Source organism: Oncorhynchus kisutch, linkage group LG2 (assembly GCF_002021735.2).
Source record: "Oncorhynchus kisutch isolate 150728-3 linkage group LG2, Okis_V2, whole genome shotgun sequence".
NCBI classification, from domain to species: Eukaryota; Metazoa; Chordata; class Actinopteri; order Salmoniformes; family Salmonidae; genus Oncorhynchus; species Oncorhynchus kisutch.
The window spans coordinates 36,197,499-36,213,184 of NC_034175.2; the positions used below are offsets into that span (position 1 = coordinate 36,197,499).

General features: G+C 44.4%; 1 pseudogene; it reads left to right on the forward strand.

The window, feature by feature from the left end:
• LOC109904082 (carboxy-terminal domain RNA polymerase II polypeptide A small phosphatase 1-like) overlaps positions 1 to 15,686 on the forward strand; it is a 67,315-nt pseudogene that overhangs the window by 33,614 nt on the left and 18,015 nt on the right.

The window sequence follows — 15,686 nt, forward strand, 5'->3', positions numbered from 1 at the left end:
AATGTGATTCTCCAGTCACTTGACACAGAGGTAGCCAATATCAGAGCATTAAAGGAAGAGATGCAGGCTTTTAGAGATGGATGGGAGTCTCTCCTGTCTGAGGCAACACTGATTGCTACGCAACTGGATGTTGTACCTCAATTTAGCAAGGAACGCAGCCTCCAGAGGAAAAGGAAGAAATTCCATGATGAAACCTCTCAATAGGAGACAGCTCAGGACAGTTCAGCAACGGTGGGTGTTTCAGAACACAGTCTTTTTACTGCTATGGACAACATCATAAGTGACTTGGCACTAGGTTCCACACCACTGCAAAAATTGTAGAATAATTTTCTGCTGTTCTGAAAGTTGGGCAGATTAGTGAGGATAAAGTCATTAAGTATTCCAGAGATCTTACACCTGAGCTTCAAAATTAAGTAAGATACCTGAACACTGTATATGCTGCCACTTTTCCCCCTAAGTTGTCCCCTCTTGGTCCCCTGAATGCAATTTGTAAGATGCAGCTGCAAAGCATTTTTGGAGAAGTGTGTATTGCTTTACGTATATTTTGCACACTGCCTGTGACTGTTGCTGGTGGCCAGAGAGCTTTCAGTGAGCTAAAACTGATAAACTATTGGAGGTCCGCTATGTCCCAGGACAGGCTTTGCAGTCTTGCCATGAAAGTCAGTTAGCTAGAAAGCTGGACTTTAAAGACTTGATCAATGACTTTGCCTGCAAGAAGGCTCGGCGCTGGGCCCTTGGTGAGTAAGGCTGAGCAAGGGCCAGTCATAACTGTTAAATGGCATGGCTATGGATATTGGATCACTACACACATGATGCCCACAGGCTGACTGAGACTGAGAACAAGATATATCTCAAAGTAATGGCTGGATTGCCATAAAATCTGTTGTGCACAGTCAAGACGCCAAGTGAAAGAAACCTATTGATTTGTTGACCACTTGACCTTTCCTCTAGTGCCACCATCAGGCCTTTTCATGTCGATTTCCATTTTGTTTTCCATTTTTCATTTCCACTTTTTCTGCTTATTTTCTAGTCGGTATATATATTTTGTTCAAAAATCTGCTGCTGATTTTATTATTTTGTTTGTTATATCATTCTATAGATGATAAGGTTAATTTAATTGAAGAGGTTAATGTATATTTAAGTTGTATTTATTTTAAGTTATGCATTAATGTTAAGAGAATTTTACATTCAAGAATTGTACCATTAAAATTACATTTAGACTGTAAAAGATGGCCTTTAGCCCATTTCTTATAGAGAGTATCAGTCTTCCATCAAATAATGAATTCCACTGTATGCAGAATGCTGCATGCATGTCTGCACAGTGTTATATTTTCACAGCTCACTGTCAGTAAATATCGTACAGTAAATATTGGACTACAAGAGAGTTGCAAGCCTGCAAAGGTAGTTATTTAAAACTTTGATTGGGTCGATTGGGTTCTGGAGGTGTGTGGTTACAGCAATTGCGCATGGTTTGTGTGGCCTGTCGTGGTGGGGCCCAATGTGATACATTTTCATGGGGCCCAAAATCCCTGGCGGCGCCCCTGACAGTATGTGTCAAGTTCCAGCCTCAAGTTCATATAACTGCAATATCTGAAGGGTCTCTGTTTTTCTTTAATGAACTGAACCACTAATTTAGTGGTTAAATAATAAGTATTTATTTATTATGGTACTACTGACCAATTGAAATAGATTTTAGCTGCACCAGGTAAACACAAAGCCTAGCCATTTCTTCCCGAGTGCTATACCAACACAAAAAGGTTTTGTTTTGCCCCTCCGTTTATGGCCTGGTGTGAGTGCGCGCTAGGCTATATATACAAAGAATCCCATCATTAACCACTGTCAGCAGCTGCTCGTGGTGTGCTATTTAAAGTGCTCTAATGTGTAATATCAGAAGAGCTAACATGGAAGGCAGCATGATGTTGCTTCCCACCCATGCGTTCACCTGCCCTGTTCCTTCACATGTTTTCACACAAACCTCATGACTTGTAAAGCCCCTAGCAAGTATGCACCCTGCGTAGGTGTATTCCCATGTGGCTCAGTCTAGTTTCAGCTCCAATTGAAAGACGTCTTCAACAGTCCTCAGTTCAACATGAATTGGTTTGTGAAGTGGGTCGGTGAAATGTGATCAGTCTGCCATTGAACAAAGTAATATGGTGTTTGTTTTTTTAATTACTTTGGGTCAGTTCATTATTTTTGCCGTTATGAAATGGGTGTGATTTGAAGTTGAAGCTGACCTAATTCATAGAAATCACAGAACATTGTTCTCTCAGGAGCCCCTTGGAAACAAGATGATTTTTAAAATGATTTTATCTACCAAATGATCAAACATATTTATAAATAAATAGATAATAATGTAGTTTGCTGGCTGTTATGCAGTGACAATCTGTTCTATTAACAGTAACAGAGCTGTGAAAAACAAACAACTGGCTTCATGAGATGGTGGCAATAATTACAGTATGAAATATAATGCATGCCGTGCATACAGTATAAATGTCACGCCCTGACCTTAGAGAGACTTATTTTTCTGTTTTCGGTTAGGTCAGGGTGTGATAAGGGTGGGCATTCTAGGTTTTCTATTTCTTCGTTGTTTTTGCCATGTGTGGTTCCTAATCAGAGGCAGCTGTTTATCGTTGTCTCTGATTGGGGATCATATATACGTTGGTATTTTCAGTTTGGGTTTTGTGGGGAGTTATTTTCTGTTTAGCTGTTTTGTTGCCTGACAGAACTGTGCGCTTTCGTTTTTCTACTTTGTTATTTTCTTGCGGTGTTCAGTTTTATTAAAAATCATGAATGCCTACCACACTGCACCTTGGTCTCCTTCTTCAACCCATGAGAGTTGTTACAGAACTCACCACCACAAAAAGGCCAAGCAGCGTGGTCAGGAGGAATGGAGGAAGGGAGGACATCCTGAATGATAAAGGATCCTGGATGTGGGAGGAGATCCTGGCTGGGAAGGCGGAGGCAGACGGAGGCAGCAAGGAGGGAGCAAGTGCTACTCTACGGCCCAGTGTATCCGGTGCCTGCTCCACGCACCAGGCTTCCAGTGCATCTCCCCAGTCCGGTGAGACCTGTTCCGGTTCCACGTACCAAGCCTCCAGTATGTCTCCCCAGCCTGGTAAGCCCTGTGGCAGCTCCACACACCAGGCTTCCAGTACGTCTCCTCAGTCCGGTGAGACCTCCTCCGGCTCCACGCATGAAGCATCCAGTGATGATCCATGGCACGAAGCCTCCAGTGATGATCCATGGCACGAAGCCTCCAGTGATGATCCATGGCACGAAGCCTCCAGTGATGATCCATGGCACGAAGCCTCCAGTGATGATCCATGGCACGAAGTCTCCAGTGATGATCCATGGCACGAAGTCTCCAGTGATGATCCATGGCACAAAGCCTCCAGTGATGATCCATGGCACGAAGCCTCCAGTGATGATCCATGGCACGAAGCCTCCAGTGATGATCCATGGCACGAAGCCTCCAGTGATGATCCATGGCACGAAGCCTCCAGTGATGATCCATGGCACAAAGCCTCCAGTGATGATCCCATGGCACGTAGCCTCCAGTGATGATCCATGGAAAGGAGCCTGCAGCGACGGTCCCCAGTCAAGAGCTTGCAATGACAATCTACGGTCCGGGGGTCGCGGCGACGATCCCTGTACCGTAGGCGCCACCGAAGTGGGGGGAGCCGGAAGCGGAGCGGGGTCTGTGTCCCGCACCAGAGCCCCCACCGAGAGTAGATGCCCACCTGGACCCTCCCCTATAGGTTCAGGTTTGCGGTCGGAGTCCGCACCTTTGGGCGTGGGGGGAGGGGGTACTGTCACGCCCTGACCTTAGAGAGCCTTTTATTTCTCTGTTTTTGGTTAGGTCAGGGTGTGATTAGGGTGGGTGGGATTTTCTATTTCTTTGTTGTTTTTGCCATGTGTGGTACCCAACAGAGGCAGCTGTCTATTGTTTTCTCTGATTGGGGATCATATATACGTTGGTATTTTCAGATCGGATTTTGTGGGGAGTTATTTTCTGTTTTGTTGCCTGACAGAACTGTGCGCTTTCGTTTTTCTACTTTGTTATTTTGTTGCAGTGTTGCAGTTTTTTGTTGCGGTGTTGCAGTTGCAGTTTTATTAAAAATCATGAACTGTCACGCCCTGGTCTAAGTATTTTGTGTTTTTCTTCATGTATTGGGTCAGGCCAGGGTCTGGCATGGAGTTTTTGTATTGTGGTGTGTTTTGTCTTGGGGTTTTGGTGTGTATGTTTTTGGGATTGTAGCTAGTGGGGTTATCTAGCAAGGTCTATGGCTGTCTGGAGTGGTTCTCAATTAGAGGCAGGTGCTTATCGTTGTCTCTGATTGGGAAACATATTTAGGCAGCCATATTCTTTGAGTTTGTCGTGGGTGATTGTCCTATCTGTCCTTAGTGTCTTTGTTCCTGTCGCATTATTAGTTGACGCAAGTATAGGCTGTTTCGGTTTTCATTACGTTTATTGTTTTGTAGTGTTTTGTGTTTATTATTGTTACGTTTGTTTGATTAAACATGGATCGAAATCTACACGCTGCGTTTTGGTCCGACTCTCCTTCACCACACTTAGAAAACCGTAACAGAATCACCCACCACCAACGGACCAAGCGGCGTGTTAACAGGCAGGAGCCACAACAGAGGCAACAGAGGCAGCAGCAGCAGGAGCAGCAGCAGCTGCAGTGGGAGAGGCTGCACCACCTGGATAAATGGACATGGGAGGAGGAACTGGACGGAAAAGGACCCTGGGCTCAGCCTGGAGAATATCGCCGCCCCAAAGAAGAACTAGAGGCGAAGAAAGCGGAGAGGCGCTGGTATGAGGAGGCAGCACGGCGACGCGGATGGAAGCCTGAGAGTCAGCCCCAAAAATGTCTTGGGGGGGGGGGGCTCACAGGGAGTATGGCTATGCCAGGTAGGAGACCTGCGCAAACTCCCTGTGCTTACCGGGGGGCTAGAGAGACCGGGCAGGCACCGTCTTATGCTGTGGAGTGCACGGCGTCCCCAGTGCGGGTGCACAGCCCGGTGCGGTATATTCCAGCTCCGCGTATCGGCCGGGCCAGATTGAGCTTCGAGCCAAATGCCATGAAGCCGGCTCTACGCATCTGGTCTCCAGTGCGTCTCCTTGGGCCGGCTTACATGGCACCAGCCTTGCGCTCGGTGTCTCCGGTTCGCCTGCATAGCCCAGTGCGGGCTATTCCACCTCGCCGCACTGGCAGGGCGACCGAGAGCATTCAACCAGGTAAGGTTGGACGGGCTCGGTGCTCAAGAGCTCCAGTGCGCCTGCACAGCCCGGTCTATCCGTCACCACCTCCACGCACCAGTCCCCCGGTGGCAGCTCCCCGCACCAGGCTGTCTCTCTGGCCCATCCTTACGGGGGCTCCCTCCTCTCCAGCGCTGCCAGAGCCTTTCTCCTCTACAGCGCTGCTGGATTCTCCCGCCTGTTTAGCGCAGCCAGAGCCTTCCTCCTCTCCTGCGCTGCCGGAGTCTCCCTCCTCTCCAGCGCTGTCAGAGCTTTTCTCCTCTACAGCACTGCTTGAGTCTCCCGCCTGTTCAGCGCAGCCAGAGCTGTCAGTCTGCATGAAGCAGCCCGAGCTGTCAGTCTGCAAGGAGCTGCCAGTCTGCAAGGAGCTGTCAGTCTGCAAGGAGCTGTCAGTCTGCAAGGAGCTGTCAGTCTGCAAGGAGCTGTCAGTCTGCACGGAGCTGTCAGTCTGCAAGGAGCTGTCAGTCTGCAAGGAGCTGTCAGTCTGCAAGGAGCTGTCAGTCTGCACGGAGCAGTCAGTCTGCACGGAGCAGTCAGTCTGCACGGAGCTGTCAGTCTGTAAGGAGCTGCCAGTCTGCAAGGAGCTGCCAGTCAGCACGGAGCTGCCAGAGCTGTCAGTCTGTAAGAAGCCGCCAGAGCTGTCAGCCTATATGGAGCAGCTAGTGCCGCCAGTCTGCCCAGAGTCGCCAGTCTGCCCAGCGTCGCCAGTCTGCCCAGCGTCGTCAGTCTGCCCAGCGCCGTCAGTCTGCCCAGCGCCGCCAGTCTGCCCAGCGCCGCCAGTCTGCCCAGCGCCGCCAGTCTGCCCTGCGCCGCCAGGCTGCCCAGCGCCGCCAGATCTGCCAGTCAGCCAGACTCTTCCAGATCTGCCAGTCAACCAGACTCTTCCAGATCTGCCAGTCAACCAGACTCTTCCAGATCTGCCAGTCAACCAGACTCTTCCAGATCTGCCAGACTCTTCCAGATCTGCCAGTCAGCCAGACTCTTCCAGATCTGCCAGTCGGCCAGGATCCGCCAGTCGGCCAGGATCTGCCGACCAGCCAGGATCTGGTAGATCTACCTACCTGCCTGAGTTTCCTCTCACTCCTGAGCTTCCTCTCACTCCTGAGCTTCCTCTCACTCCTGAGCTTCCTCTCACTCCTGAGCTTCCTCTCACTCCTGAGCTTTCTCTCACTCCTGAGCTTTCTCTCACTCCTGAGCTTTCTCTCACTCCTGAGCTTTCTCTCAGTCCCGAGCTGTCCTTCAGTCCCGATCTGCTCCTCAGTCCAGTGGGTTTCTGGGTGAGGACTACTAGGCCATGGTCGGCGGCGAGGGTGGTCTATCCAGGGACGCGAGGAGAGGGGACTAAGACATTAACTGAGTGGGTTCCACGTCCCGCGCCGGAGCCGCCACCATGGACATACGCCCACCCGGACCCTCCCTATTGTTTTGAGGTGCGTTCGGGAGTCCGCACCTTAGGGGGGGGGGGGGTTCTGTCACGCCCTGGTCTAAGTATTTTGTGTTTTTCTTCATGTATTGGGTCAGGCCAGGGTGTGGCATGGAGTTTTTGTATTGTGGTGTGTTTTGTCTTGGGGTTTTGGTGTGTATGTTTTTGGGATTGTAGCTAGTGGGGTTATCTAGCAAGGTCTATGGCTGTCTGGAGTGGTTCTCAATTAGAGGCAGGTGCTTATCGTTGTCTCTGATTGGGAAACATATTTAGGCAGCCATATTCTTTGAGTTTGTCGTGGGTGATTGTCCTATCTGTCCTTAGTGTCTTTGTTCCTGTCGCATTATTAGTTGACACAAGTATAGGCTGTTTCGGTTTTCATTACGTTTATTGTTTTGTAGTGTTTTGTGTTTATTATTGTTACGTTTGTTTGATTAAACACGGATCGAAATCTACACGCTGCGTTTTGGTCCGACTCTCCTTCACCACACTTAGAAAACCGTAACATGCTACAACGCTGCACCTTGGTCTCCTTCGTCAACCCACGAGAGTTGTTACAATAATACAACAATTGTGAGCTGCAATATTAAATATAAACTCTACATAGAAAAATCTATCTGATTTTCATGACTACATCACAGTGGCTATCGGTCGGATGAGTCTTAATGTACAATAGTGATTTGAATCTTAAACTCTTAAATGTAGTTAGTAGGGTGGATGAATACATACAAAAGAAAATAGACACATTTCAGACATTACTTACTGTATATTTATGTTTCTTGTAAGATTATAAAAAAAAAAATTGGGGCTGAAAGATTCCACCCGATGATTCAAAATCGTAGGAAATCCGCTGTAATTCAAACTAAGCATAGAGAATGTAAACTAATGAAAAGATAAGGGTGTGGAAATTAATACTTTTTTAACTGCTTGTCATAACTATCAACATGACTATCCCCTTAACTTTTTTATTTGAAATATTATTTCTTATACACTACTTCATTTGACAGATTTATTTTGTTAGTTCCTGTAACTTTAGTTTTGCTTAACTATTTCCATAATTGAGGTGGGCATCTGACTTTGTTACGTAAGCCATGGCTATAACTTTCTGCCACCTATTGTGAAACAACCACCCTGAGGTAACATAAGGACAGTTGAATACTATCTGAATGCTTTCTCTTTTAGATGCCCCTGCCCATGTCGTTTCCTCGAAGAAGCCCCGCAGTCGTAGCATTTTGAAAGTCTCTTCTGCTGCCTCTGTTACAAAGAAACAGAGCAAATCCCAGTCAACAACAATGCCCCCTTATTGGTGGAAGAAAATGGGACCATTTCAAAAGTAAGCTGTCTTCGTCCTTACATCCCTCTCTCCCTCTTGCCCTTGCTTGTGATATCGCCTAACATGATTGAGAGCCACTTGATCGGTACACATGTTTTCTTTGCACAATGTCCTTTCATGTTCTCTGGTCAATACATTTTTGCAGTTGTGCCTTAAAAGTAAATATTTTACTGCCTATAAATCAACCCAGAAGACAGCATGAGTCGAAAAATATATACAATTAAATCAGCACAGACTGTAATGCATTATCAGACCACAGTCATTCTTTGAGGTGAATCACTTTACAGCAGGGATAGGCAACTTTGATAGGGGTGGGAGATCAACATTTTAAAAATATCTTGGCGGTGGAGAGAAAAATGCCCGTTTTTAGAGTTGATTTCCTGGATCCCACTTTATTTGGAAAGTCCGGATTGGATAGTCCGGATTTTTCCATCTGTAGATGTAGATCGTCATACTACCAACAAACTATATGTTGATAAGCAACTGCTTGCTAAGGTTACAGGGATAGGGTTAGGTTTAAAACAGGGATGGGCAACTGCAAGGCCCTCGGATCAATCCCCCCCCCCCCTAAAACATATACATTTTTGAATTTAGTCGGGGTCTCAAATTCCTGTTTCAAATTAGAATAGTAGAACACACAAGGTACAATTTGGAAATTTGGTTGTGCATCAGCAGTTTATTTCTTGTTACTCAATTAGCCATGTCAACATTTTGATTGGTAAGTTAGTCTAGTTGATTGGTAAGTTAGCCAGCAATCTAAACTTGTAGTGGTCGAATTACCACCCGGCGGGCCCTCATTGATTTTGTTTGTCAGTCTCACTCAGATATCATATTAAAAACTGCAAACATTTCTCTCTACCCTATGGCAAAATGTGTAGAATTTCACATATTTTGTGGTGAAACAGCTAATTTCCCCCTCCGACCCATGGCCAAATTAGTAGAATTGCATGAAATTAGTTATATAATTTCTACATCTTCTTTCCGTCCCATAGCAAAATGTGTAGAATTGCATTGCCGCCAGTTGCCCATCCCTGCTTTAAAGCATTCCCTGCTGAACAGGAAATGATAAAAGGCAATTCCATTTTTGGGGCAGATGACAAAGCCACCCATGACTTTATGTGAACACTTAACAAACAACATGGCAGTTAACTTGCTACGATTAGGTAACTTGCTACGATTAGATTAGGGGATCAAGACGCATCTCGGGTGTCAGTTTCAGATTTATGCCTTACTTCAGCTTTTTACAGTGATTTGATATTCCAGGAGTTATTTGTCACGTCTCTTGAAGCCCCAAAATAAATTGCTAGGTCTCATGGAGAGGGGGCCATGTGCTAGTCTCAGTGTGGTTGTGACCTGTCAAGTCAATGTGTACTCTGCTGCTGGTGTCTCAGGCGGGCTGTGGACTGTGAATACCCCCAGCAGTTCAAGCCACCATTACCAAAGGAGCAGTCTGTGAGATGCCAGCCCTCTGGACTGTGTCGCTTCCCTAGAGAAAACAAGTCTCTCTCTCTATGCTTGGAAAAGTGCAAAACCTCTGAACACTACAAACCGATTCGAGAACGTCAGCTCCCTTTGTGCCTGAAAAGGCACTCTGATCAAAGCAAATCTTTTTACACATTTCCCAAAAGCAAGCATGCCTGCTGAACACTGCGAGGTGTCTGAAATAATTGAAACCATGGAATCAAGTGAGCCTTCTGCACAATCTGCTGAACCCTGCATCATTTCGGACAAAATAAATAACTCTTTGGACTATACTGGACACCAGAAGGTCAATGGACAAATGGATCCCGCTGTGCAGATTGTCAATCATTACAGCATGAATGGAGAACATGCAGAAGAGAGCAAACCTTTTGTGCATTATAATGGCAACTCTGGGGGGTATGAGCAATGCATCAACAAGCCTTGTGAGGACTATCCTGTTCTCCACAAGCACACTAATCAGTATAAGTCTTCTGAGTTAAGCAAATCATTTGAAGAATGTTCTCAAAATTGTGATTGCTTTGACTTCAGCAAGTCCTCTGAGCACTATGCTAATGACTGTCTAGCTTCTGTATTTAGCCAACACTGTGAACATTTCACAGAATGCTTCCAGTCATCTGAACAATGCAGGTCTTCTGATCAACACTCTAAGTCCTTTGAGTCAAGCGAACCTGCTGAGAACTCTGAGTTTTTAGCGCAATGTAAGATATCTGGCTTCATACCTGACATCTCTGAATCCAATGAATCAAAAATATCATTTGAGCACTATACTGGAATTTGTGAGTATTCAGAAAAATACAATCATATTGATGACCCAACAGAATATAATGAGACTACAAAGCCAATTGATGAGGATTTAAAGCCCTCTCAGCCAACATTTCAACAAATTGAAATATGTGGGCTTTTTGACTCTGAGTTTTGCATAATATTAGAACCTATACATTCTTCAGATTTGAACATGCCTTCTCAACACTATGCTGAACAAGATTCTCCCAATGAAAGTAGACATGTCTCTGAAGTTCATGAACCTTCTGAGCAAACTCTGAACTTGCTTGCTGAACAAAGCAATCATCAATCTGCTGACTATGATATGCCCTCTGGGCACTGTGAACTGCAAAACACTTTCTATGAGCAAAGAGAGACAAGTGTACAGTGTGAACTCTCTGAGCAATGTAATTATTGTGAGAGCTATCCTTGTCAACATAAAAGCACAAATGACAAATGCTATGAGCCTAGCAGTTCATTTTATTATGAGGAAGACAAGTCTTCTGAGTGCTCATCCATTGAAACAAGGTCTTTTGAATCTTTGATTTATGACAGTATAAATTTAGACCCATTAACTGATTCAGCTGAATTCTATGAAGCGTTGGTGGAAGAAGGAGCACAGGACAAATCCAGCTCAGATATATGGGAATCATTTGATAATTGTACAGTTGTGGTAGAATGTGAGGAAAGCAATGCTGATGAAGACAAACCTCACTCGGATGCAGTCGTTGTTGAGGGATTCTTTGACTTATTTGATAAAGAGGATACTTATACTTTTGCCCAAAGGCAACCTTATACCTCCTGTTTTGAAGGGGGAGGGGTGCATGAGTTGTTTTTTGAACAATGCAAAACTCATGTGTCCATTATGAATGAGGAAGAAACACAAATGCCCTGCGCCAAAAAAGGGCTTGAAGTTTTTAGTCAAGAAGTGGAAGAAGTTGATGAATCTTATGATGCTTGTGCTGATGATGCACAATTTAATGTAGACTGTACTGATGATGAGACATCTGCCTCTGGGTCCTTTGCAGATGAGGAATCATGTGAATCTTGTTTTGAAGAAGCCACAGCTTATGAAGTTGAGTTTTATGGAGCTTTTGTAGCAGAAGACAATGCTATTGAGGCTGAGGCCTATGAGCCCTTTGTTGAGGAAGAGGAACTTTGCATTGCTGAAAATGAAGCTGGTGACGCTCAGGCCAATGGACCCTTAGTTGATGAGGACAACATGTACGGCGAACACAGTGCAGAGGAAGCATCTCATGGATCCTCTTCTGACGTGTCTTCTGTTGAAGATGATGAAGCATCTGAGGGCCAAAATGATCAAACTTATGAACCATGCTTTGAAGAAGAGGAAACTTGTGATGAAGAATACCAGACAATATGCGTCGCAGAAGACGAATTATACAAACAATATGCTGAAGACAAAGCTTATGGATCCTATGGGCCGTGTGATAAAGATTGCGATGCATATGGCAGTGAACATACACAATTCTCTACCGAAGGGGAAGATAATGCACTATGCACTGAGGCCTGTGAACCAAGTGCTGAAGAGCACCATGAATATCAAAGTGAAGCCAATGAATCTAATGTTAATCAAGAAGCTAATGGATTCTGTACTGAAGAAGACTCTCATGATCAGTGTAATGAAGAAATGGATTATGACAGCACTCCTGAGACACATTTGAAAGGTGAAGTCTGCACTGAAGAGAGAAAGAATGGTGCTCCATGTGCTGAGGAGAATGAATCCCCTGAATCGTTTGAGGTTATAACCAAAGACACCGCATTATGCACTGAAGGAAGCAAACCAGCTATGCCTGATGGTATTGAATTCAATGGGGATCAAACGGATTCCTCCACAACCTCTTCCGAAGAGATAGATGAGCGAAGCAAGTCATCTGAATTGTGTGAGCAGCTAAACACACCATATCTGTCTCAGAACTGGGAGGAACACAATGGTGTCTCAGAGCATCTCCAACACCCAGAGTCAGAGGACCTTTCAGAGCAGATGTCTGAGAAAACAAGCCTCCCTCTTGATGGTGCTGAACTTAGTAAAGACTCCAAAGACCGCGAGCCACTTGCACATCACGCCGAACAAACAGAGCCCTCTGAACAAAGTCAGCTGGATGAGAAAATGCAGTTGCATGAATTTTTTAAGATTGTGGCCTCTGAACAACTAAGTGAGGAGTCTGAGGAGGAGCTGAGTGACGATGAGTCCTTTGAGTCCTGTGAATGCGAGTACTGCGTCCCGCCTAGAGAACAGGTATTACAAGGTCTTTGCATCGTGCTTGAAATCCGCTGGACTAGCTGTGAAACGCACTTAACTTGATCAACGCTCCGCTTTCAAATTTCAGAAGTGTGGAATATGAACGTTTCGCATGAAGTGACAACAAACTGAAATTTGCCAGAGAAAAGAGTGAAATGTGTTTGTCTAAGTATTAGGCCTATTTTTTACATATTGTTCATTCTGTGTTCGCTTTGGATGTGTTGGCTTTGGATCAAATTTGTGACAACAGAACTAAAATAGAGTAGGATATGGCTGCACATAAGATTCTTATTGCTTTGCACAGCAGATGGTATTTCTGTCAAACTATAAAAGATACGATCTACTCTCCTCCTGACCTGGTTATTTACTCTGCTGGGGAAAATACATTTCAATTGCACAGTGTTTTATAGGATGCTTATTTGGTCATCACATTTCCTCTTGCTAGTAGAGTCGGTTTCACAGTGTTGCTGCCTTGCTATGTTGTTGTCTTTAGGTCTTTCTTTATGTAGTGTTGGCTCTCTTGTCGTGATGTGTGTTTTGTCCTATATTCATATTTTTATTTATATTTTATTAATCCCAGTCTCCGTCCCCACAGGAGGCCTTTTGCTTTTTGGTAAACCGTCATTGTAAATAAGAATTTGTTATATAAATGTTATATAAAAATTGACCACTTGATAAGGGAATGGTTAGCTCATAGTCAGTCCACAGACCCATGACAGTCCATAGTCACATTGATATTTACTTTTCCATCAACTGAACACCAGCTGTTGGGAAATAGCTTTCTTATGCCCCTTTATGGGCATGCTCTTCTATAATTCAATTATCTCAAACTCACAAGCAAACGTTTTACCAGTGTGTTTTCTCACTACAAATTCATGAGGCAATGTTATTAATCATCAGTTTAATTCATGACCCACACACACACACTATTTAATGTGTTTTTGCATCATGCCACAGTGTTGTCTTGATTGGCACAAACTTATCAAAATATTCCAATTTGCATCAATGAATATGATGGCATCATTTGGCTGTTCATTGACCTAACATCTAACTATTTGTTTTCAGGTCCCGGCAAAACCTCTGCTACCTCAAATCAAGTCAAAAGACTCAGGGAAGATCTGTGTGGTGATTGATTTGGATGAAACATTAGTGCACAGTTCATTCAAGGTAAGCTGACGTGAATGTCCCGCTCTTTGAGGACAAACGCTAACAGAGAATACTTGATTGATCCACTCTCTCTTTTATACTAATTAGTAAAGCAGCTCTGAATAGAATGTGGACAAAACCAAACAATACCTCACAAAGATGGGGTGCAATGAACTGAACTAAATAGTGTGTAAATGACATACAGCTGTGTGAACAGGTGATGATAATTCAGGTGATTGGGATCTGGAGAGTGAGCTGCGTTCAGGGCATCTATGTGTTTGAAAATGTGAGCTGGGAAGTGAACTGCTTTCCGGGGACCTATGTGTTTGAGAGTGTGAGCTGGAAAGTGGGCTGCGTTCAGGGGATCTGAGTTTGAGAGTGTGAGTTGGAAGCAGACGTTACAGTGATCAGATTTATTTGGAATGTTAATTGATGTTAATTAATGTTTATTTTTGTAATCAACCGCAGTTACCATTAAACTCGCTTCTAGCGAGTATTCTTATCTATGCTACTCGGTATATCCACGATTGGCTGCATAATGGGTATAATGTGCTCTTCCCTACGACAGGTGGTCTTGGCCATCTAATCAGTCTGTCCCAAAGAATGTCATAAGATAGGCCACAGGTTTAAACTGTCAATGAAAGTGGCAGCATTTTATTGAAGGCGGTGTACAAGGTGTAGTGTGTTTTTAATGGGATTGGTTGTCCAAAATGGTAATGGAGGGGTACGTATAGTAAATGAAAGATGTTTGTTCTCAGAGATATATATTTCATGTCCTATTCTCTGAGAGATATACAGTTTGTCCTATTCTAACTTAAGTTGGCTTGTTTGCTTCCATAATATGGCAACTTTGATTTTAGAGTAATACTGTACATTTGGGTGTATGTATTCAACTAGACTACCAATGCAAAGTCGAAAACTTGATTTTCAATACTCTTTAATGACATGTTACAGAGTAGTTTTAAAAATGTGTCTCTGTGTTTTATTTACGAGTGACTTGAGATTGGCATCAAACCTGTGCTCACTGACAAGGATGTCTGGGTGGCTACTACGGTCATGTTAGTGGTGGAATCACTGACATATGTTAAATGGATTTGAAATGATTTTGCTATCTATGCATGTGAACCAATTATCATGGGGTAGCTAGTGATGTGAACACGTCTGGTGTGCTGGAAGATCTTCCACAGAGCAAAAGAATGTGTCTCTCCAAAATTTGCTGGCATCAAATTCTGACTTGGTGTCAGACGTGGCATGCAGTCAAAAATTGTCAAGTAAAACCTTGAAAGCATTCGAACTAGTCACATATGTATTTAAGAAAACCCATGCATATACAGTGCCTTCAGAAAGTATTCATACCCCTTGACTTATTCCACATTTTGTTGTCTTACATCCTGAATACAAAATTGATTAAAAATATGTTTTTCTCTCACCCATCGACACACAGTAATGCCCCATATTGACAGTGAAAACATGTTTCTAGACATTTGATGACAACTTTGCACACTCTTGGCATTCTCTCAACCAGCTTCACTTGAACAGTCTTGAAGGAGTTCCCACATACGCTGAGCACCTGTTGGCTGCTTTTCCTTCACTCTGCGGTCCAACTCATCTCCTTCCAACTCAATTGGGTTGAGGTAGGGTGATTGTGGATGCCAGGTCACCTGATGCAGCACTCTGTCACTCTCCTTCTTGGTGAAATAGCCCTTGCACAGCCTGGAAGTGTGTTGGGTTATTGTCCTGTTGAAAAACAAATGATAGTCCCACTAAGCACAAACCAGATGGGATGGTATATTGATGCAGAATTCTGTGGTAGTGTAAGGGGTGTGTAACTGGTGGCAGGGAAGTCAGACGCAGGAGAGCAGAACTAGGTAATAGCCGGAGCAGTTTAATTCCAAAACCAACGACATTAAGAAAATAACAAATGGGGTACAAAACCCGACGCGCACCAGTCAACATGTGCACAAGCACTTACATCTCTCCTCCGGACCATACCCCTCCCAGTCCACGAGGTACTGAA